The sequence below is a fragment of the Arvicanthis niloticus genome, chromosome 9 (assembly GCF_011762505.2).
Source record: "Arvicanthis niloticus isolate mArvNil1 chromosome 9, mArvNil1.pat.X, whole genome shotgun sequence".
In the NCBI taxonomy this organism is placed as follows: domain Eukaryota; kingdom Metazoa; phylum Chordata; class Mammalia; order Rodentia; family Muridae; genus Arvicanthis; species Arvicanthis niloticus.
The window spans coordinates 86,071,564-86,096,525 of record NC_047666.1 but is presented as its reverse complement, the minus strand read 5'-3'; the positions used below and the strand labels follow the sequence as shown (position 1 = coordinate 86,096,525).

Here is a 24,962-nt window from a genome sequence, read left to right as displayed (position 1 = left end):
GGATGAGCTTATTCAGCAGTAAGCCTCCAAGACAACAATTACATCTAATGAATAAAAGTTACTTTTACAAACCACCTCTACTACGTCTTTCTTAAGGTTTCAATTGCTGTGAGGAGACACATGACCTTAACAACTTTTATGAAGAAATATATAATTGGGGCTGGCTTATAGTTCAGAAGTTTAGTCCACTATCATGATATGAAGCATGATGGCATGCAGGCAGACATGGTGCTAGAGACATGGTGCTAAAAAACTGAGAAATGAGAGTGACTCTAGGACTAGCTTGAACATCTGAAACCTCAAAATCCACCCCAAGAAACACACTTCCTCTAACAAGGTCACATCTACTCCAAGGCCGCACCTCTAATAATGCCACTTCTGTGAGTCTATGGGGACTATTTTTATTCAGACCACCATAATGTCTAAAATGCCATCAAAAGGGGCATTGGGCTGTTGACTGCCCCATGTCCCTCACAGTGTGGGCATACCAGGCCCAGATTGCCCTCTAGCTGCCCTCTTAGGCATGGCCATGGATTACTGAGGGGACATAGGCTTGAAGAGCTCCAAACTCTGGAGACCCTTCCTCAAGCCTCCAGAAATCTCGACCACCCAAAGATCACAAGAAACCATACCTGGATGCAATCAGCAGAGGTTTATTAGGGGAAGAGCCGGCGGTCAAAACAACAAGCTCTTAAGCTCCAAGAGCAGGGTTTTGGCCTCGAGTGGTGGGTTAAAGGGTCTTTTATAGCATGGGGTGGGGGGAGGAAGGCATTTTCACGTGCTTACACATGAATGGTTGTTTTACAAATTTTGAACATAGCACTGGGAAGACCAAGGGAAGGGTAACCAAGAACAGTGGAACATTTCAGAGAATCTAGCCCAAATGATCTAGAGTCATGTGAAAATCACTGCACACTCATTCTTCTCAAAAATGTGGTTTTTACCATGCTATTGTGTCCTATCCTGCCATTTACCAACTATTTCAGATGAACTATCTTCTGGCTATAGACCCACCTAGGTGGCAGCATCTTTATCTGTAGTCAGGAATGCCTTCCTGCCTTGGGTGAGGCTTGGGGAATGTAATCCAGCAAGTGTCCTTCACCTGGAATGTGAAGGCCTGAAATCTTATTTTCAGTTCTGAATTCTGTAAGGCGAAAAATCTACACATATTTCATAAAATGGCCTTTATAATTTTTCACTCTACAGGCTCCCTTGCCCAATCATCACCATCTCTGAAATGGGTAGTCATAACAGTATCAGGGCAACCCACCTCTCTTCTGGAAGGTTACCTACTCAGTCCTGGTGAAGTTTCATGGACCTAACCCCCGATTTTCTATAAGGATGTATATAAGGCCATATGGTAAGGACAGCCTTATCAACCTCACCAAACTCTATCACTTATTTGTATCTTTAGGGGTATCACCCTTACATACTTCTTCTTAGTAGTAAGAACCTGTCTCGTCCTCTTGCTGAGGATGAACCTCCTAGCCAAAGCAAAAGCTTCTATTTCCATCACTTTCCCCATCAGCTTGACCTCAGGCTCACCAGCCATTCCCTTCATCTTTCTCCTCTAAATCACACAATCTGACATATCTTTCCCCTTGCCAACTTCCCAAGTACATCCCTGAGTATGGAGCACCTAAAAGCCCCCCCATGGCCAAATGTCATCCCCCTTTTACTCTTGTCAAAAGCAAAACAGTGATATGTCTCCTACCCACCTAGTTCTGATTGTTGGGGGAAATTTATCTCTCTGTTTTGTGTGTACAGGTGGGACTGTGTTTTCTGGTGTGTCCTTGTTTTCTAGACATAAGTTGTGTTTTCTTGTGGCAAACACGGGACTCAAGATGGAAATGGGTCAGAGTCAGCTGAATATATAAATGATGATAGCCATCGATGTTTGATTTTTGGGTGTGTGAGCTTTCTGGGTTTTGTGTTTATTGGTTTTGTGTCAGGAGTGACCCTGCTTAAACATTAACTCCTTAGTCAGCTATATGTGCCTACTAGCACAAAGTCTTGGCCTCTGTGGAAAAGCACTAATTCAGTTAAGAACAAATAATCATAGATCTTATGGACAAGTAGCCTTGGTGGGAAAGTACTAGCTTAGATAAGAACAAATGGCCAATAGATCTTATGGACAGGTAGCTTTGGTGGGAAAGTACTAGCTTAGATAAAAACAAATGACCAATAGATCTTATGGACAGGTACCTAGCAACCTGTTCTGCTCTGTTTCTTCTGTGAACTTTTCACCCAGCCAATATCCTGTTCTTGAGAACATCTGTACTCTCCCTGAGAACACCTGTGCTCCCCAGAAACAAAGGAACCCTACATCATCCCCTTCCCCAAATCCTGCTTCTATGTGTACATAACCTGGTGTGGGAAGAATAAAAATTTGACAGCTTGATCAGACTTCTTGACTTGCTGAACGTTCTCTGCATGTCCTTGTCCTCCAGTTCTCTCTTTCAGGTGGTCCCCTAGTCTTAGTTCACCACCCCACTGGACGGGACAGTTTTGTTTCTGCTTTCTCTGATGCTGCTGGACCAGCAACTACCATTAATGCCAATGCCACTTGCTTTGGCTGCTTTGGTGACAAGGACTCAGAATTTATCTCTGTGCTTTCTGGCTACTAGGTTCTGTTTAGCAAGAATTCAGATGTCTTTTGGGTATGGATAATATTAAAGTTGGCTTATGATGTTCCTCATTATTTAGAAGCTGGCTCTGGAGTTGGGTTATAGCTCTCTGTTGTGGATAGCCTCTGCCTTTTATTTTGATACTAATTCCCCTTTCCTGTGAAGGACTGCAGAGGAGGTGTGAATTCTAGTGAACCTTCTGCCCATGTTAATTTGTAAAATAAAGGCTGGAGCCAGTGATTGGGCAGAGGAAGAGGAGGTGAAGAAATAAAGGCTGGGGAGAGAAGAGAGAGAGGGAGGATGACTGGAGGAAGACAATGGAGGATGGAGACAACAGAGAAGATGGAGACTATGATGACTGGGGAGAAGAGAGGAGAGAGGAGGCGACTGAAGACAACAAAGGAGAGGATGACTGGGAAGCAGGAGGTAGAAGGACAGACAGACGCAGGGTCTGGAAAACCCTCAAGTAATAAGGGTCTCATAGCTGGGGAACAGAGTAGTGTAGGGGTATCTGCCCAATCTAGGCTTACAGATTATATTCATAATTACTGAGTCGTGTTTTCATTGACTGGTCCTGATTCAGGTTGGAGATTTAAATATTCCCACAACAGCTCCCTCTCCTCTAGACCCAAACATGTTTGCTTAAAGGTTTTCTCCAAAATCTGTCCTGTATTTGGAGGGCCACCTGACTATGACAGAGAAAGAAGGGCAAAACAAGACAAAAGGATTTAAAGGAATTTACTTTGCAATGACTGCTCTCAGTAATAACTACTCATGTCTCTGGCAAATGGTTAGATGGAAAATGAGTAAGCTTAAGTAAGTTCTGAGGGTCTGGGGAAGTGTCTAAGGATGTGAAAGGTGGTGTTTTAAGGTATGTAAATGCAAGTTATAAAGGTGTAAGAAAGCAATCTAAGGTAAGAAAAATGTTTCAGATTTCTTCCCCTGATAGTTTGAAGGTTTGGAGTTTTAATATTGATCAATGAAATTTTGTTAAGCTGATAAAGTACTAACTACTATTTTCAGTCACAAGCTCAGGATTTTAAATTTCCTTTGATTGTCTTCTAGATATAGACAAAAATGTGCTTCTTGTCATGGTAAAATATCTCCATCCAATCTGTATGCCCAGATCTCTGAGCAGAGGAAAAATATTCATGCTTTTTAAACCAAAGCCAGATACAGAACAGTAACTATGTCACAGATGAGAGCAACTTCATTGAGAACAGAGCCAAGTATGCGGGAATGGTGGTGGACTGGAACTCTACTGTTTGGACAACTGCTCTGCTGCCAGAAACATCAGCCAAAAAGGCTGAGTTGACAGCTTTAACTTAGGTTTGAAGTTGGCAGAGGGGACTATAACCAGCATTTAAACTGACAACAGATATAGCTTTGCCATGCCTCATGTACATGGGTCCATATAACAAGAGAGCAGATTATTGACCGCTGAAAGAAAGATCATCAAAAATAAGGAAAAAATACTTGCTTTTCTGGAGACATTATGGCTTCCTTTCAGAGTGGCTGTTGGGAGCCGACTTTTAGCAGAAAGCGGCTATCAGCTTTGCAGCCATCTTGAGCCATAAACCCTGACATGAGACTTGTTTTTCAACAGCCTACAACAGCTGAAGCACACTCTGATATCCCACATATTTTGTTTTGCTGTTTACTGCCCCCAGCTGCAAGGGGCACGGTACACATGCTATCCACACTATAGACGCCTGTAAGGCTTACGTCATATCAACACCTACAAGGCACGTGGCAAAAGCGTATAAATACCCCAGATTTCCCTTCAATAGAGGAGACTTGATCAGAACCTCTGTCTTGTCTCCATTCTTTGAGTCTCTCCCCCTTCTTCTCTCTCTCTGTCTCTCTGTCTCTGTCTCTGTCTCTGTCTCTCTCTCTCTCTCTCTCTCTCTCTCTCTCTCGATAGACCCTGACCCACAGACCGGAGTGGCAGCTTGGGCCGGGAAACAGTGGCCGCCAAGTGTGGAGTGGAGAGGGCCGCAACAAGTGGCCATAATCTATTTCTCTAGGTATCAAAAAAGGAACATCAGATATAGCTCGAGGGAACAGACAAGCTAATAAAACAGCAAGGGAGGCCATGCAAACATTCACTACCAACATTCTGGTAGCCTTACCATCCACAACGCTCCCAGCTATCCCTGAATATACTGCAGAGGACGAATAGGATCAGGCCAAATGTCAAGGAATTGATAAGGGAAATATATGACTATATACACACTGCAAAGGGCTGCACCATCTTACCTAGGAGTTTGCTAAACAACCCATCCATCAGATACATCAAGCATCACACCCAGCTCACTAAAAACTAAAGGAACTGTTCTAAGAGGCATAATACAAAATATTTAATATGGGTCAATTAACAGACTAGGTAATCTCAAATTGTCCTACCTGTCAGGTCATGAACCCCTCTGGCACCAATCGAAATTTCAGAAACCAGAGTCAGAAGCCAACGGCCAGGAGCCTATTGGGATATAGACTACACAAAGGTAAAACCAGGCATATATGGATACAAATATCTGCTAGTTTTTATAAATACCTTTTCAGAATGGGTAGAAGCCTACCCTACAAAGAAGGAGACTGCCAGCGTAGTTGGCAAAGACACTTCTGGAAGACATTATACCCAAGTATGGTTTGCCTACTCTACTTGGGTCTGACAATGGACCAGTCTTCATCTCTCAGGTAACTCAATCTTTAGTGCAGGTTCTGGGGACCAATTGGTGCCTGAGCCTGCCAGTCAGTCAACAGGAAAACCACAACTAGGGGAATGTTGGGAGCCGACTTTTAGCAGAAAGCGGCTAGATTATCTTTACAGCCATCTGCAACCATATACCCTGATAAGAGATTTGGTTTTCAATAGCCTACAACAGCTGAAGCACACTCTGATATCCCACATATTTTGTGTTGCTGTTTACTGCCCCCAGCTGCAAGGTGCACGTGGTATCCAAGCCTACAAGGCACACAGTGCACGTGCTATCCACGCTATAGACGCCTGTAAGGTTTACGTCATATCAACACCTGCAAGGCACGTGGTATCCACAAGCCTACAAGGCACGTGGCAAAAGCGTATAAATACCTCAGAATTCCCTTCAATAAGAGAGACTTGGTATGAGATCAGAGACTTGACCATATACCCTGTCTTGTCTCCATTCTTTGCGTCTCCTGCCCCAAGAGCCCCACTCTCTCTTGACCAGAACACTTAGCCCCAAAGCGTTGAGGCAGAGAAAAGGTTCTCAACAGGGGAATAAGGATTTGAAAGAAGAATCAGAGAGATTAGATATCAGGAGGGCTGACAGCAAGTACTGTGCTCCAAGTTTATTCTCTCACTGTCTTTTAAAGGCAAGCAACACAAAGCATGACCAATTCCAGGAAGTTAAACAATTACCACAAATGCTTACATGGTAAGTTCACATGTGAGTACACAGTATCTATGTTTGACCAAGGTCATTTCTTTCAGGCTTGGACAGTCTGTCAAGGACATATGCATAAGTGGAGGAACTTGTCAGGATAAAACACATGCCTTAACTAAAAACAAAGAGAGATGTTGGCAGACTCATTCATGATTAATCATAAGCAAGAAGTCAGCCAAAGTTGACTCCAGATATGCTCCCCACAAATTGGAAATTACATTGTATTTATAGACCCCAGGGTTCAGGGCAGATAGAGAGGTTGAATAGGATGCTGAAGGAGGCCTTGACCAAATTAACCCTTGAAACTGGAAGTGAGTGGGTATCTCTCCTACCTTATACCTTATATAAGGCCAGGAATACTCTGTATACCTTCAGTCTTACACCCTTTGAGATCCTATTTGGGAAACCTTCTCCCAGACTGCCTAATCTCCAATCTGACATTCTAGTTGAATATGACCAACATAAGTTCTTAAAATACTTGGAGGCTCTCCATAGAGTCCAGAAGCAACTCTGGCCACCATACATGAGGTTCTAGTCTACTCCTTCTCTTAACCTCCATTGCTTTGAACCAGGTGACAAAGTTTGGGTTAAGAGACATAACCACAAGACTCTGAAACCTCACTGGAAAGGGCCTCACACTGTGATCCTTATCATGCCAACAGCTATTGAGATGGACAGGATCCAAATGTGGATACACCACTCCCCTGTTAAGGCTGCTAAGAGAAAGACAAAGCTCCCAGACAATTGCCACAAGAGCAGTGGAAGGTCATCTCACACCCAGCCGATTCACTAGAGCTGTAACTTCAACATTCCAAATTTTGCTCACTCGATGCCTTCATCTTGCAATTGTTACCTCTAGTCCCCATCTGATCTGGCCTGCTTTGCCCCACGTTGAGGGCCAGGTGACCGGGTCCACGTGGGCCAGTCAACAGGGTCTGCAAGAGAGAGAGAGTGGGGATGGAAGGGCAAGAGACGGGAAGAGTGGAGACAAGACAGAGAGTCTGATCAAGTCCTGTTTATTGAAAGGAAATCCTGGGTATTTATAGGCACTTTGCTACATGCCTTGCAGCTGTGGGCACTATGCAACAAAACAGGATATGTGAGAATAACAAAATGATTATCAGAGTGTGCTCAGCTATTGTGGGCTGTTGAAAGACAAGTCTTTTGTCAGGGTATATGGCTCGAGATGGCTACAAAGATGGTAGTGGTAGCTGGTTTCTGCTAGGAGTCGGCTCCCAACACCCATCAGCCTCTCAACATCACTTGGGTAATCACTAACTTTGACCAAGATCCAGGTCAGTCCACCAGGTCAGTCACACTGCTCGCTTTGGGACTTGGTTACCAGACTTACACTTTGATCTGAAAGATTTGTTACAAATTGCCACAAAAGGTTACCAGTTAGACCCCTGTGGGAGAAAATATCTCCAAGAACAATATTTTTATGTGTGTCCAGAACATCAGGCTCACTAGAGACTATGTAAGAGCTTCTGACTATTACTGTGCACACTAGGGTTGTGAAAGCAGAGGCTCCATCTATTGGAGACCCTTCCCCCAATTAAAATCTGATTTTATCAAGCTAGTTAGAAATGGGACACATCCTTTCTTCCTTACCCATATTCACCTTGTAACCCCCTGACACAAAAAGAGGAAAACATTCCTCTTTTTGGACTCACCCCTTGCATTTGCATTCTTGTTCTAAATATATGCCTTGCTTTCTTTACTCTGATTCAGCGAGTTATCCAAATAACTATACAGGGGAAGTCATTCACAGAAAGAGGAAAACAGGCCACAGAATGGGATTTGGGTTACATTTGGGGATTGAGAGACTATAAAAGAGTAGGGAGCTAATTACTAGCTAATAACTAATAATTCCTCTTATGGAAGAATTCTGTTCACTGTCCAACCAGTTATTAGACAGATTCCAGAGGTACCCATTGGACCCAGTAACATCCTAGCATGGCCAGATCCCTAGCCCTTGCCTACATCTATTCCCATTCCCACCCCTACACCAAGAGGCAACTCACCAACCTCCTACTCCAACAAAACCCCACTTCACCACCTGGATCAGAACCCCTACAATGGTTAGAAGCTTCATTCCAGGTACTTAACTCCTCTCATCCAGAGTTGACACAGATTGTTGGTTATGCTTAAATGTTCAACTCCCCTATTATGAAGAAATAGCTGTCCCTGGGAACTATTCACAGACAACAGATAGTACTCAGTGTAGATGGCAGCAATCAGAAAGAGGTAATCTGACCCTACAGTCAATAGAAGGACAAGGCCTTTGTACTGGAAATCAGATACCATCAGAACATTCACACCTCTGCAATCCCAATGCAACTCCTACCAATGTAGAATATGGGTAAACTATTGCCTCCAGAGGATGCTTGTTTGGCTTGTATGTCAGGACTCACCCCTTGCATTCACATTCTCGTTCTAAATATATGCCTTGATTTCTTTACTCTGATTCGGCTAGTTATCCAAATAACTATACAGGGGAAGCCATTCCCAATCAATCAGACTTTCCAGCTTACCAGGTGAAAAGTGTTGCTGTGGCTGCTGCGATGGCTGTTATCCATCATAGCTTGGTATAGGAATAGCTGTAGCTGCTGGCACAGGAGCAAGACAAGAATCACAGAACCTTACATGTTGCAATAGGTAATGATACAAGAGGAATAGAGAAATCTGTTAACTCTCTATAAGACTCCCTTTCCTCTCTAGCTGAAGTAGTTTTACAAAATAGAAAGAGGCTTAGATTTATTATTCAGCAAAGTGGTTCATATGTAGCTATAGGAGAAGAATGCTGTGTTTGGTCTGATCATTCAGGAATAGTCGGAGAAAATACGGCTCAGCTTAGAAAAAGATTAAATGACAGGAGATTGGAAAGAGAACAGTCTCAGGGCTGCTATGAGCCTCTTTTTAACCAGTCCCCTTGGTTGACCACCCTTGTCTCACTGTTGACTGGCCCACTCATCCTTCTGATATTGGCCCTGGCTTGTGGACCATGTATAAATAATGCTTTAGTCAAGTTTGTTAAAGAGCAGACTTCCACTGTTCAGTTGATGGTTCTCAAACAGCAATACCAGCCCCAGCAACATCTCAAGGACTCGAGATGGCCTAGTATTCAAAAGAGAAGCTTTTGTCTTTCTCCTTTTCCTATACAAAATATAATACTATGAATAAAAAAATAAGCACAGTTTACATCGTTAAGGAGTTTTTTGTTTGTTTGTCTGCTTGTTTTTTGTTTTAAACTGGCTTTTAAAATCCACCTTCTCCTTTCAAGTTTGCCTAAGCTCAGGGAAGGCTTTAGCCAGAGAAAGAATTCTCTCAGCCAAACATCGGTCATTTTAACTTTTTCCTGTCCTGGCAGTGGCTTCAAGTTAAACTAAACTATATGGGAAACTATTATGTCTCTTTATGAAGTATGTTTTTGGGTTAAAAAGTTTTATTTTATTATTAGAAGAGCATCAATTCAAAACAGAATTTAAGGCACAAACATAACAGGGATTGATAGGCTAAAAATTGATGCAGTTAATTATGTTAAAGCTTTATTTAGTCTCCTGTTTCAAGGTTCAGTTTAGAGCAGATAACTAAGAACAGACAAAGATCGTTTAACTCAGATATGCTAGGTAGATACTGTTTGCATTTTGTCTAAACTCCACCCCACAGTTACCTGGCAACAGCCAGGTATGCTTTACTCACTATAAAAGGGGCTGTATGCACCCTCTGCTCTCTCTTGCTCTTGCCTTCTTGCTCCCACTCTGTTCTCTCACCCCTTACCCCCATCTATCCCCATTTCCCTCCCCCCCTCTCTCCATGTGCTCATGGCCAACCTCTACTTCTCTACTCCTCTGCTCTCTCTGCCTTTCTTTGCCTCTACTACCCTCTCAACTCCCCTCCCCATGCTCCAAATAAACTCCATTCTAATTTTTTTAAGTATGTATATGAATACACTGTAGCTGTCTTCAGACACAGCAGAAGAGGGCATCGAATCCCATTACAAATAGCTGTGAGCCACCATATGGTTGTATAGGAATGTAATTTCAAATCTCAGCATAAATTTAAAATTAAATGTAAGAATGTAATTTCAGGTCGCAGTATGAAGGATTCTTAGGTTCAGAGTTTCGATTTACACTCAAACATTAGCTGCCCACAAGGCACATCCCTTGAGGAGTACATTCCAAAGGCTTGAACAAACATTCCAGAGGAAAGAGCCCAAGATAAGGGAGTTGAGCCCTTAATACAATACACCTGGATAAACAGAAGCCACTTGAACAAATTCTCCCGGATTATAAAGATAAAGGTGTAAATTTGAGTAACTTAGAAACTGAGCCTGGTTGAGGGCTTTAATCCTAGCACTTGGGAGGCAGAGGCTGGCAGATTTCTGAGTTCAAGGCCAGCCTGGTCTACAGAGTGAGTTCCAGGACAGCCAGGGATACACAGAGAAACCCTGTCTCGAAAAAAACAAAAAACAAAACAAAACAAACAAACAAAAAAAGAAACCGAGCCTGGGAATGGAAACCAGGCTTGGGAATGGCTGTTTGAAATATTTTTAAATATTGTCCAAGAAGCAATTAACTGTTCTTGTAAACTCTGTATATAAACCACCCTTTGCCTCATTTCCCAGTTCCTTCTCGCCTGTGAGCAGAAGGACCCCAGTGCACCAGCCACTATCAATTCATCAATAAACTTCATGTGATACCAGCGAGTCCCGTTCGTGAGTATCTCTGGGGCATCTCATGGTTTTGGATCTTTAGAGTCCAACAGTTGCTGGCAATTGAACTCAGGACCTTTGGAAGAACAGTCAGTGTTCTTAACCTCTGAGCCATTTCTCCAGCCCAACTGCATGAGGCCATTTATCCCCACCATGATGATAATGAAATAAATCTCTGAACTGTAAGCCAGCTACAATTGTTTGTTTATTATTAATAAGAGTTGCCAGGATCATGGTGTCCCTTCCCAGCAATGTAAACCTTAACTAACACAATTGTCCAGCTGCTGGTTATGGAATGAATGCAGAAGAAACAGTGTGAAATGGTTCTCTTGGAGCAGAGCCAGCAGGATGTCGGTCTCCTAGAGTGCTGATGATTGCTGTAGGGGTAAGGCTTCTTTGTATAATAATGTACATATTTTCCTTCATGTTCCTCTTTTGGGGAATGTTCTCCTTATCAAGGTTATTGGGGAATATTCTTGCTGCCAAGGTTAATGACTCCATGATAACCAGAAACAGCACAATTCTGGGAAGCAAGAATGTATCTGGTGATTCTCAGCAAAATGATCTTTAGGTCAGTCCTAAAGGCTGTGGGAAAGAACTCTGAAAACATGAGTTTGAAATTATGCAAACAGTGTAAGAGCTGTTCTTTACAGGATTTCTCAACTATGCAAAATATAAGGATGCAATGTGAATTGTATGAGAGGCTTCACAGACTTGAAAGAACAGGCACTAGTGAGTCATCTTAATCAGAAAGATATTAAGGAACGAGACATGATTTGGTCAATAGAGGAAAAAAAACCTGGATCATGAAAGAGAAAGGAATAGTTTAAGAAAACAAGGTTCAGAAAGATGGTTATATAATATTAGTGGTAAAATGGTGGTGGTTTCCATGGAAACCATCAATGACTAAATTGATTCAGATACTCTACTCCCTAAAGGAAGTAGTTACATGTGCAATCCAAATAGAGGTTGGAGACAGACAGAAAGTCTGATATAAAAAAAAAATGGGATCGATTAATACTCTTGAATAATAATTCTTGAAGCTGCTGAGATAAAAAAAATCAAAGATTAAAAGAATCTACTGAGGTAGCTAAGAATTATAAAAATGAGCTTCAATGCCGCTTACATCGGCACAAACAAGAGCTGGCTAAATTGCAAAAAAATTATACTTAAAGCTAATTTTCTCACATAAAAATAGCCTCTATGTCTAGACTTGACAACCACAAGCTGTGTGCCCAGTGAGCCACATAAGACTTGGTATATATATACGTATATGGATATATATATATATATATATATATATTTTTTTTTTTAAATGTACCTGTTGTCTGGTTCATTTGCCTTGAATGTGTTCTGTATTTCAGTTTCTATTTCTAAGAGTCAGTGGTTATGGTCATAAAATGCTGATTCATAAATGATCAAAAAGGAACCTAGAATAAATAATTAAACTGGTATGCAATTTCTAAAGAAGTAGCTTATACAAATAAAAGACTGGCTTTGGTCTGCGAGAGAGAGTTATCTTGAATAGATCACAGAGCTGTCAGCTTGCATCCATTACTGACTCTGAGTCATTCCTTCACTGCTCCCATTCACCCCTTCTTCAAGAACCTCTCTCAGGCTGAAGGTGGAAGTCAGCATCCTGCATGACTCATGAACACCAACAGAAATATATAGAAAAGGGATTTATTAGAATGACTTACAGACTGAGATCCCACTAATCTGACAACAGTTGGCTGTGAACAGAAAGTTTAAGAATCCAGTATTGTTTAGTCCTTGAAACTGGATAGCTCAGATGGTCTTCAGTATATGCTAGAATCCTAAAGAAGTACTTTCTAGTGCCAGTAACTTTCTAGAAAAGTAAGAACAAGCAGGAAAAGAGCAAAAGCTTCCTTGTTCCATGTCCTTGTAATAGTCTTCTAGCAGAAATAATAGCCCAGGTTAGATGTGGCAAGCACATCTAGAGTTAACTTGGCTGACTTCTTGCTTGTGATTAATCATGAATAAGTCTGCCGACATCTGTCTTTCTTTTAGTTAAGGCATGTGTTATATCCTGCCATGTTCCTCCACTTATACATATGTCCTTAAGAGAGACTGTTCAAGGCTGAAGGAAATGGTATAGGTCAAACATAGATACTGTGTACTATAAACTATAAATTAAAATATAATTATAAATTATAAACCACATAAGCATTTGTGGTCATTGTTTAACTTCTTGGAATTAGTCCTGCTTTGTGTTGCTTGCCTTTAAAAGGCACTGAGAAAATACACTTGCTGCTGGTGTGGTATTTACCAGGAGCCCTCCCATATCTGTCTCTTGCATCTTCTTTCTGCTTTTCTTTCTTTCTTTTTTTTTTTTAATTTTTTAATTGAATATTTTCTTTATTTACATTTCAAATGTTACCCCCTTTCCTGGTTTCCTCTCCAAAAACCCCCTATCTTATCCTTGCTCCCGCTGCTTCTATGAGGGTGTTCCCACTTCCCCATCCTGGCATACCCCTACACTGGGGCATCAAGCCTTCAAAAGACCAAAAGCCTCTCTTCCCATTGATGTCCCACAAGGCCATTCTCTGCTACATATGTGGCTGGAGCCATGGGTCACACCATGTGTACTCTTTGGTTGGTGGTTTAGTCCCTGAAAGCTTTGAGGGGGGGAGGGTGCTGGTTGGTTCATATTGTTGCTCCTCCTATGGGGCTGCAAACCCCTTCAGCTCCTTCAGTCCTTTCTCTACTCCTCCACTGGGGACTCCTGCTCATTCCAATGGTTGGCTGTGAGCATCCACCTCTGTATTTGTCAGGTTCTGGCAGAGCCTCTCAGGAGACAGTTATATCAGGCTCCTGTAAGCAAGCACTTCTTGGCATCCATAATAGTGTCTGGGTTTGGTAACTGTATGTGGTATGGATCCCCAGGTGGGGCAGTCTCTGGATGGCCTTTTCTTCAGTCTCTGCTCCACACTTTGTATCTCCTCTCATGGGTATTTTGTTCCCCTTTCTAAGAAGGACCAAAGTATCCACACCAGGTTCTTTCCAGATTCTGGCTATTATAAATAAGGCTACTGTGAACATAGTGAAGCATATGTTGGAGCATCTTTTGGGTATATGCCCAGGAGTGGTATAGCTGGGTCCTTTCTGCTTTTCTTATAATCATCCTCATTCTCCCAGTTGTGGTTTTTATGACTGACTGACTGGCAGGCTCCAGCAGTTAGAGATGGGTTTTCCCAACTCAAATGATCTAAATTAAAGATGTGTCTTTTTACCTCAATATCCAGATTAAAAGTGTATCTTTTTCTAGCTCAGCTGACTCAGATTATAGGCTTGTCTTCCTGCCTCAAAGATCTAGATTAGAAGGGGATCTTCCCACTTTTAATTAAGCAGAAATCCTTCATAGAAGTGCCCTCCATTTTGGGGATTTGGTTAATTTCAATTGTCAAAGTTGACAGCCAAGAATATCTATCACAGTTTCCTTCCCACAATGGCAAGTTAAGCAAATAATTACAACAGCCAAAAATATGCAAAAATATGACTTTGCAAAGAGTCCATATCCTTCACTGGTTTTTATTCCTGAAATTGTTTTTCTCAAATTCTCTATTTCAGTTACTAGGACTTTATTGGACAAGATAAAATTCATCTGAGTTACCAAAATGGAATTAACCATAGTCAATTTACAGCCCTTGTTACATCTCCCACTGATTCTATGGGCATACAAATCATGAACTCATTCTGGGAAAGAGGATTATATTTCATAAAAAGGTCTATCCCCTTAAGTTTTATAAGACTGTATCTGAGAGGGAGTTGACTTGGCTCTCTGACTTGGAAATACATTTCTCCAAATGGCCTAGATCTAAAATATATCTTGGAACTGAGTCTCCTAAAGTTTTAGATCCCAGTAGTCAAGGCTGAGGTGCCTAGGGTAGTTGCATTGACTATTTCTGTCATTACTAGGATCAGGACCAGAACTGGGGCTTCTTAAACCCTCATTAACATTGAGTCAAGGCCCATATGAGCTCTTCTCTCTTCTCCATTATAGACATTGTATGTCTATAAGTCTAAAATGGATGAAATAACATCTATAATGGAAGGTAACATCTGGGGGATAACAGACCAGTATATAGAGAGTGGAAGGTATGACTTGCCAACCAATCAGAGGAACCCAAAGTTAGTCAAACCAATAGTATTAGAAAGGCAGGTAGACTCAGGGGCATTGAATAATATGTATTCCTTTAGTCCAGCATTCGTTTGTTCAACATTTAACAAACATTATTATAAAGTGAGAAAGCAAGATTAAATTATGAAGACATGATACAGGTGCCTTCTTGCAGATTTTTAATTTTAGGTTATTTCCATTCACAATTGGTAGGGTCCTCAACAGGAGAGTGTTTGACTGGACGATACTCCTATAAAGAAAGGTAGATATGGATACAGACATAACCAGGAGTCCTAACCTAATTCTGAATCAGAAGTGTTTAAAAAGCAATAGACCTTTAATAACATGTCTGACTGTTGGGAGCCAACTCCTAGAAGAAAGTGGCTATCATCTTTGCAAACATCTCAAGCCATATACCCTGGCGACAGACTTGTTTTCAACAGCCTACAACAGCTGAGCACACTCTGATAAACATCTCGTTTATCCCACAAATCTTGTTTTGCTGTTTAGTGCCCCCAGCTGCAAGGTGCACATGGTAAAGTGTCTTCAGCTGTGTTCCCCTGCTTGTTCACGGCTGCCAGGCATGTGATGAAGTGTATATATACCCAGGATTTTCCTTTTAGTAAACAAGACTTGATCATACACTCTGGCTTGTCTCCATTCTTTGAGTCTCTTTCCCTCCACCCCCCACCCTCTCTTTCTAGACCCTGACCTGCAGAACGGAGCAGCGGCTCTGGCCAGGACACAGTGGCCCCCAAGCTGGGCAGTGTGGGCCTCAACATTTGACATGGAAGGAGGGGCTCTGACTGGAATGGTGGTGTGAGTTAAGCTCTCTGGTAGTCAAAGCAAGCATGGAAAGTGGGGTAGGATCTCTAGAGCTTTCTTTCACTTTTGGGATTGGGATTAGGAAGAACATAGCAAAATTGGACCCAATGGGAGTCACCCTCTTGGGTAGCTATTTTTTTTTTAGATAGTAAATTTCCACTGACATAAAGCCAGATTTTGTACATTCTACACATGACCTAATAGTGGTGCCTATCCTAGTCCAGGCCTTGACTTTAATGATCATGGGGCTACATCTTCCATGATTATAGGTTGAAGGGGTTTTTCCCTTCCTATCTGGATATAGGGATCATTGTTTCCCAGGAATATTGTGTTTTACAACCAGGGGCAGCACAGTGATAATTACCATTTTCTTGACAGAAGGATGGATCATTTGCAGGACATGAATAGTATTAAGACTCTTAAAGTCCCTATCCATGGCAACAGAGCCACAACCCATCCTCTTAGACCCCATTTTCATCCTAGCCCCACAAGAGGCAGGGTCACAAGGACACAAAGATCCACCAGGAAAGTGATTGGCCATCCAAAATTAGGTTGAAGAGAATCTTTCCAATTTCTGTTTAACTCATTTCCCAAATACAAATTTCTGGACTATGAGGGTTATAAGGTGAGGAAATAAAGATGATACCCACATTTAAGGAGTTCAAGTCAACCTTATCTTTAGGTAGTTGGAGATTCTGGTAGTGGTCCACCCATCAGTCATTGTTCAATATGGTCTCTTTCAGTCGGGAGTAATGAATCCAAGAGATGGCCAGATACTTTGACAGTGGTTAGGTTAGTCACTATAACTATGAAGAGTCTCTTCCAGACAGGTTCCAAGGGGGGAGGGATGATTTTTATCCAAACAAGCTTTACTGGTTGGGCAGATTTAGAGGTAAGAAATGGCAGACTTTCCTTCATGGTCCAGTTAATGGCCTGTCGAGCTTCTTGCAAAGATTTGAGAAGGGAATGATTAGATATTTCTGCCTGGAGAATATCTTGGAATTTGAGGAGGATGGGAGGTGGTATCACAAACATAATTTTAAAAGGAGTAAGCCCCTTCTAGTGAGAAGGAGTATGTTAAGTCATAAACAGGGCAAAGGAGAGGAGATTGGCCCAAATTTTTCTCATTTCCAAGACCAATTTGGTCAGAGTATCTTTAAAAATTCTATTCATCCTTTCTCCCTGACCTAAGTTCTAGGGCCTATATGCACAATGTAATTTCCAATTAATATTTAATACCTTTGCCAGACCTTGAGGTACCTTGGCTGTAAGAACTGGGCCTCTTGTCTGACACAGCCATATCTGATGGGAACAGCGAAAGTCATGAAACCAGCACAGCTGTTGGACAAAGATCCAGCAAAACTGAGCTGCACATTGCAATTGCCATTGTGCCATCTTTCACTTTTGGTTTCAAATGCTTGGGGAGCATTTAATATTTGTGCAACTCGGATATATTAGATTGATAGAAAATGTCAATATATCCTTTATGCCTTCTCCCAGGAGTGCTGCTTATAAGCCTTCCCCAGGAAAATGCTGAGAATAATACTGTTGTGGGTGGTTTTTGCTACCCTACCTTATGCTCTTGGGTAGGCCACACTAGCCACTCAGGAGCTATCTTGGATTTGCAAATAGAAAACACACACACACACACACACACACACACCAATTAATTTTAAAATGCCTTGACTACTTTAAAGGCTGGGCACTCCTCAACTTTCCCCTGCTACCCCAGGCCCAATCAGGGAAGTGGCTAGTGGCCATTTACCTAAAAACTCACATGGCTGGTTGGCTTTATCTCCTGCCACTATTTTGTCTGATTCTTCTTTCCCAGTCCTCCTGATTCTCTCTGCATCCTAGCACAACTCTCAGTGTCCCTCTCATGCCCAGCCATTGGCCACTGACATCTTTATTGATCATAAACCAGTTGGGGACAAGGACCTTCAGTGTCGGGACACGTAGTTTCAAAGCATTAGAACCAATCCCCAACATACTTGGGAGAGAGAGACAGACTAGATCAGAGCTGCAGGGAGATCTTCCAAAATGTAGGTAGAAAGTGAAAACAGCCTACAGAAGGGCAGCCCAAAAGCATCTTGGGCAGCAAGACAAATGGGCTTCACAGAAGGTAACTGGGCAACTAAACTGGCAACAGATTTAGAAGTGTTGAGCTAGGAGTAAGAGGAAGGGCTTAGAAGAGCCCAGCCACTAAGTAAGACAGGTTAAAAATGAGCTTGTGTGTGTGTGTGTGTGTGTGTGTGTGTGTGTGTGTGTGTGTGTTTTATCTGCTGATCCAAAGAGAGCCTGGATGGATGGCTGAAAAAAAAAAAAAATGTGGCTGCCCAGGAGCTCAAATCGGTAAAAACAAAATCTCTAGCTACATACTACCCCTCCCACTTTTAGGGAAATCACCTTATTTGACCCTTCCTTGTGCCCTAGAAGTTGTAATGCACATTAAGATGCCAGGGACCTCTTTATGAGACTCTAGCTCCAAGATATTCTTGAAACACCTGCCTCTGTACATATATAGGAGCAAGATAATCAGACAAAAATAAACTTAAAAGGGACATTAAGATTTGGTGGGCTAAAAGAGTTGCTGGTAGATCAGATTACAAGCCTCTTCCTTCTGTATGCTTAGGCAATTACATGGCATATGAGGTTAGGGACCGCATTTGGTAAGCCCCTTGAGGGAAAGATACAGCAAAAAACTTAGATAGGCTGGAGTTACCTCTGCCATACACAGGGACTTATATTGATAGGAAAAAAAAAAAAAGGTGAAAAAAAATGATAAAAGAATAAGGTATCAGGACCTCTCTTTCTTAGAAAAGTCAGCTTTCACGGGGCCACCGTGGTATCATATAACCAAGGAACAAAAAAGTACCATGATTAAACATATAAATTCTATAAGATACAAAATATGAACATTTTATTATGCCAGAAATTAAATAATAGCTGCAGCAGCTTTAGTTTGAAGATTTTTCTTGGGCCTATTGACAGCTGGTACTCTGATCACTAAAGGTTAATAATACATTGCTTAGGACATGGTGATCTTCCCCAGGCTGGCTTGGAGATTTTCTTTCTGTTTAACACTTTTGAAACTGCAAGAGCTACCAGCCTGAGAATGGGCTGTTATTTAACATATATTCTTGCTTTGGCAAAATATGCCTCTGGATTCTTAAAACTTGGGTTATGGGGTTGATGAGTGAAAATGATTGTAAAAGCTAACTTTGTTCCATCATGGTTTATTAATGATGACTAAACTTATGATCCCAGATATGCAAGAGATCCTGTCCACAGGTCAACCAACAGGGTCTGCAAGGGAGAGAGTGGGGATGGAGAAGCAAGAGACTCGAAGAATGGAGACAAGACAGTTGTCTGATTAAGTCTTGTTTATTGAAAGACAATTATGGGTATATAAGCACAAGCAGAGGAATGCAGCTGGAGACACTTAACCATGAGTGCCTTGCAGCTGGAACACTAAACCACAAGTCCAGGATATGTCTGAGAAAAACAAGATGTTTATCAGAGTGTGCTTAGCTGTTGTGAGCTGCTGAAAAAAATATCATGCTAGAAAAACAAGTCTCTTGTCAGGGTATAAAAGTATCAACCATGCATATATTTGGCCCAAAAATGTCTGCAAAGATGATAGCCGCCTTCTGCTAGGAGTTGGTTCCCAATATGCAAGAGAAAAATTAAACATGTGTATGGGGACAGAAATGATATGATCTGTATTTCTTGGAACAACATAAATTTATCCCTGCTTACTGAATTCTGTATAAATAAAGAAGCATCCAGACCTCTAGTCAGTCAAGGCTGCAAGATTCTCCTAATCACCGTGCCTGACTCAATTCTTCCTCACCTTCTTACTTCCTCTCTAGAACCTGTCAACTGCTGTGGCAGGCCCCCCACAACTGTCAGACACCAAAGCTAGGGGAAGTCCAAACCTTGGGATTAACTTCTAAAGTTTTTTTGTAACTACTGGGGCAATCTCTGTGCAAGAAGGGTAGGATTCTACCAATCCTGCGATGTCCACAAACACCAATAGATTCTTAGAAACAGAAGACCTGAATTTGGTGAAATCCAATTCCCAATGTTCCCCAGTCCCATTTCCACAAGCCTGAATTCCTTGAGTGAACTTTTTCCTTCTTTAGGATTTACCTGAACATAGGTGCCACATGTAGAAGTGGTGACTTTAATCAGTCTTCCCAAAATTGGAACACAATACCTTTGTCTGAGATGTTCAATGGTTTTTGTGTTCCCTGGTGAGTGGCCTGGTGAAGAGCTGTAACGTGCCAATTTCCTGGACTTGCAGGAGGGATGGGTCTGCTGTTAGCAACATCCACCATCTTTGTTCATCTTATGTAGCCAGTTTCTGTTTTGTCCAGTCAAAGCTACCAAGAATTGGAGAGGCCCCATTGGTTCTAAGACCACTTTCCAGGAGGCTAACTCAGCCACTCTCTTTGCCTCTGGCTTCTGGAGAATCCCCTTTTGATGGCCTTTGCAACAGACCCTTTTAGGTAACCAAAGACCTTCCAACAGAACTAAGATTTCTTCTGTTTTTTAATTTCTTTTCCTACTAAGGTAAGCCTTTTCCCTAAAGCCGCATAGACATGAGCCATGGTAAAAGCATATTGACTATCAGTAGTGGTAACCTTGTCTTTCCACCTGAAGAGTGCTTGAGTCAATACAAAAAGTTCAGCTGATTGAGCTGAGATTCTCCTTTTTAAAGCTTGTGCCCAAATAAACTGTGCCTGCACACCTAATCCTGTCTTGGACAAAACTGCTCTTGTCTGTAAATAATACCTTTCTGATATTGCCAATAGGACATCTGTCAGAGTAAGCCTAATAGACTGGATCAGGTCAGTCAGCTTAAGGCAGTTGTGCAGGGGTCCTCCAGGGTCATCTTCTAGCAGGAGACTGTCACAGTTAAAGCCTGATGTCTTATAGAACTGAACACAAGGTTGATTCAGATGCCCATTAGCTAGAGAATGAGACAGCTCTCTGTTGGGAACCAACTTTAAGCAGAAAAAAAGCAGCTAAAAAGCAGCTATCAACTTTTCAGCCATCTGGAGCCATATACCCTGATAGAGACTTGTTTTTCAATAGCCTACAACAGCTGAAGCACACTCTGACAAACATCTTATTTATCCCACATAGCTTGTTTTGCTGTTTAGTGACCCCAGCTGCATAGTGCACGTGGTAAAGTGTCTTCACCTGTGTTCTCCTGCTTGTGCTTATAAATACCCAGGATTTCCTTGTAATAGTGTCAATAGGAGAAGTTCAAAGAGTAGGTGTAGTGGTAGTGGTCAGTAGGAGGTGTGAATATAGTCTGTGGGAGACGATAAAGGAGACTTGACTACAGATTCTCTGGCTTGTCTCCATTCTTCACGTCTCTTGTCCCTCCATCCTCACTCTCTCTCTTGACCAGAGCACTTACCCCCAAAGCTTGGGGCAGTGTGGACAGGAACATAGTAGCCCCAAAGTGTGGGGCAGTGCAGTCCTCAACAGCTCTCCTTTTTTCTTTCAGCTAGTGCTTTCCTTCTTCCTGTGGCCCTTCTACTTAAAATAGCCACACTGGTCCTTTCCCAAACATTTCCTTTCCTTTTCTTCTAGCCTCTTTTCCCTATTTTCTCTCTTATCTGTTTCTGGGTTTCTTTCCCTGTCTGTTTTCAGCTGAATCTTGGTTGTCATAAACTTTCTGAGCAATTTCCAAAGGTTGAAACCTATTCATACCCTTAAATTCCTCTTAATTTTTGGAGCTTTCTTTTTATGTCTTGCGCTGAGTATATGACAAAGCCATGGAAAAACCACAACTTGATCTAGGAACTAAGACACCCTTAGCAACAGCCATAACTTTCCTAACAATAGTCACTCCACCCTTAGTAACAGCCAGTCAGCTCCTAAGAGGAAAGTTCCAGATGTTTTGAAATAGATTACTCAAGTTAACCACAATTGCTTGTAACAAGCTGAAATCATTATTAACCAATAGAAATGTGCCAAGCTTCAATTTTTAAATATTAACCAATCATGTAACTGCTACATTGGAAAGTTCTCTAGCCTGCTCTAACTGTGATAAAATGGCAAGGCTTTACCATCTCAGGACCTTCTACACATACCTATCCACTGTGTTAGAAATGTTGGAGGGTCCGAGCTCAGGCTTGAATAAAGACTCTTTGCTTTTGCATATGAGTCAGATTACTGATAGTCTCTAGTGTTGTGTGGGGACCTCTTGATCTGGGCATAACACAACCAGGGAGGATGGCAAAGGAGAAGGCTTAGACACCAGAACAACCAGAGAGGTAGGAAAATAACACCATAAAAGGCAGGGAATAAAAAAAAAGAAAGAAAGAAAGAAAGTTGGGCTGTGGTGGCACATGCCTTTAATCCCAGCACTTGGGAGGCAGAGGCAGGCAGATTTCTGAGTTCGAGGCCAGCCTGGTCTACAGAGTGAGTTCCAGGACAGCCCAGGATATACAGAGAAACCCTGTCTCGAAAAACAAAAATTAAATAAATAAATAAATAAATAAAAAATAAATAAAAGGCAGGGAAAAGCAAGAGTTCACATGAGCAAATATTTTTCACTTCCGTTAAAGTCCTATAAGGAAACTGGAAAACATTCTTTGTATTTAACAGAAAAAGGATTAATTGGAGACCAGAGGCTAGAAGTACAAAACACTATAAATAATGAATATAATTCTAAAAGATGAAGGAGTTTTATACCATGATTTCAAGACTTACTACATCTTAAAGTGCACTATTAGGAATGTAAAAGAAACTCAAGGTAATAGAATTAATGCTATAAAGGATTTATTAGTAGAATCACTGAGGAGACAGTAAATCACAGAAATTAGAATTTAGCTAAGGGGATGCTATCTCCAAAACACATCCAAAATAAGTAGCATGCTAACCAGGCCTGTTAGAGATAAGCAAAATTTCAGTGCTAGAATATAAATATTCACCAGGAATGAGGAGACATTAAGTCCATTCCCAAAGACTAACTGGAAGTACTAGGGGGTAGCATGGGCTCACAACCTAGGCTGCTATAGAGCTATCAGTTCTCTTTTTAAGAAAAGAATAATTCTGCCATATGGGTGAGATGGCCCCAGGCAACAATATATTTGATGTATAATTCTCTCATCTGCCCAAGTAGCAAGACTTGTAGATTCCTCTCTGTGTTTAAATTGTTTAAAAATATAACCTGGGCATGAAAATTAAAAGATTTAAGAATGACAACATATGTAATATTCATAAGTGTATGGTACATATAGGTATGTAAAATCTTCTACTCAGAATCAACTCTTTGAGCACTTGCCTAGGCCAGACAAACACCATTAAAGAGCTTGTTGTTGTTGTTGTTGTTATTGTTGTTGTTAATCTCTAAATGTATAAAGCAATTTCCCATTGGGACAGCATTTTATTTCTGTAGTACTAGGAGGTTATCATGTTGTAGACCAACGGAAAGAAAGACAGACAGACATGCACACACACATACAAAATCACACAATGGTATCTATATAAGGATAACCCTCCAATTTTTCTGAGCCTTGTTTTTTAACTATTCTTTTCTCTTTCATGATCCAGATGTTTTCCTCTATTGACCAAATCATGTCTCCTTCCTTAATATCTTTCTGACTAAGATGACTCATTAGTGCAGATACCTGTTCTTTCAGGTCCATGAAGCCTCTCATACAATTCATATTGCATCCTTATATTGCATTGTTGAAAAATCCTGTAAAGAACAGCTCTTACACTGATTTATGTATTCTTGAACTCACTTTTTCAGAGTTCTTTTCCACAGCCTTAAGGACTGCCCTAAATGTCACAGCATCATCATATTGCTGAGGATCATCAGACACATTCTTGATTCCCAAAATCATGCTGTTTCTGGTTACCATGGAGTCATTAACCTTTGCAGGGATAACATTCCCCAATAACCTTGGTAGGGAGAATATTCCCCAAAGGAGAAACATGAAGTAAAATATGTACACTATTATACAAACAAGCCTTATCCCTACAGCAACCATCAATACTCAAGGAGACCCACATTCTGCTGGCTCTGCTCCAGGGCGGGAACCATGTCATGTTGTTCCATCATCAGCCATGCCAGACTGGTACCCTTTGAGGTTCTCTCAAGTCCCAGTGACTAGTCATAGAGCGAGCCTTGCTTTGAGGAACCATCTCCCCCTGTTGAAGTACCATGGAAGCCAATATTCTCTTTTTGTTGTCATTTCAGGTTTGGTTTGGTTTGGTTTGGTTTGGTTTGGTTTGGTCTGGTTTGGTCTGGTTTTTTCAGGACACAGTTTTACTGTGTAGCCCTGGCTGGCCTATAACTCACTGTATAAATCAGACTGACCTCAGATATCTACACATCCTCCTCCCTCTGACGCCTCCTGAATGATGTGAATTACAGGCTTGTGCCACCATATTTGGCAGTAAGTAAGGTAAACCTTTTTGTTCTGTTTTGTTTTGGGGTAATGCTTGAGAAGTAACCCAGAGTTGTAGTACATGCCAGACAAGTACTTTGCCATGCAGTCTTACCATGAACACTTTAGAATAACTGTAGCCATTCTGAAGAACCTGAGAAGTTAAAAAAAAAATCTAGTCACATGACTGTAAATGTAAATTCAATAGTCATTTGTGTGTGTGTTGCATGTGTGTGTTTTATTTCTTTGTTTTGTTTTGAAACAGTCTTATTCTGTATCCCAGGCTGTCCTAGAATTCACTAGGTAGTCTAGACTGACCTTGGACTTGAACTAGTGGTAGTCTATCTGCCTCATAGTGTGATTATAGGCTACCACTCGAACTAATGGTCAATACTGTTTAAGTGTGCATAAATAATCCTCCAAAGGAAAACTGTATAATTGCTTACATTAAGCTTCTTAGAATAGGTTAGTAAAAATATTGAGCACCTGAAATACATCTCCATCTCACCTTTTACAAGGTGAATGGAGGCTAACAGCTCCTTTACTGGCTTCTCCTTTACATGATTTTTAATTAGTTAACAGATATGGACCCTTGTTCTAAACAGACTCATTACTCCAAGGACTCATAATTATGACAAAGCTTTATTTCTACTTTCAATAAAAAAAATCAAGACAAATATTAGAAAGTTTAACTCCAGCATTGTGGACATCAGAGATCCATTGTTTATTGTATCTTTTCACAATAGATTCAACATGTTCAAGAATGAGTCCAGAAAATTCAGTGCAAATATGTGGTATAAAACAGCAGTCATT

At 41.3% G+C, this 24,962-nt stretch overlaps 1 protein-coding gene across 4 annotated transcripts in view; it reads right to left on the bottom strand.

Moving 5' to 3' along the window:
- The window catches only part of Resf1 (retroelement silencing factor 1), a 102,601-nt gene that overhangs the window by 34,917 nt on the left and 42,722 nt on the right, over positions 1-24,962 (bottom strand). Inside the window, exons 4-6 of one of the 4 annotated variants that reach the window (XR_013112739.1) lie at positions 24,265-24,303; positions 8,587-8,661; positions 6,973-6,987 (exon numbers count right to left, since the gene is read on the bottom strand). The exons of 2 other annotated variants lie outside the window; for them this stretch is intronic. The gene's annotated coding sequence lies outside the window, so the exon portion shown is untranslated. Of the gene's footprint in view, positions 1-6,972; positions 6,988-8,586; positions 8,662-24,264; positions 24,304-24,962 lie in introns of those variants that run through there. One more of the 4 variants, XM_076940932.1, reaches the window with a different exon arrangement.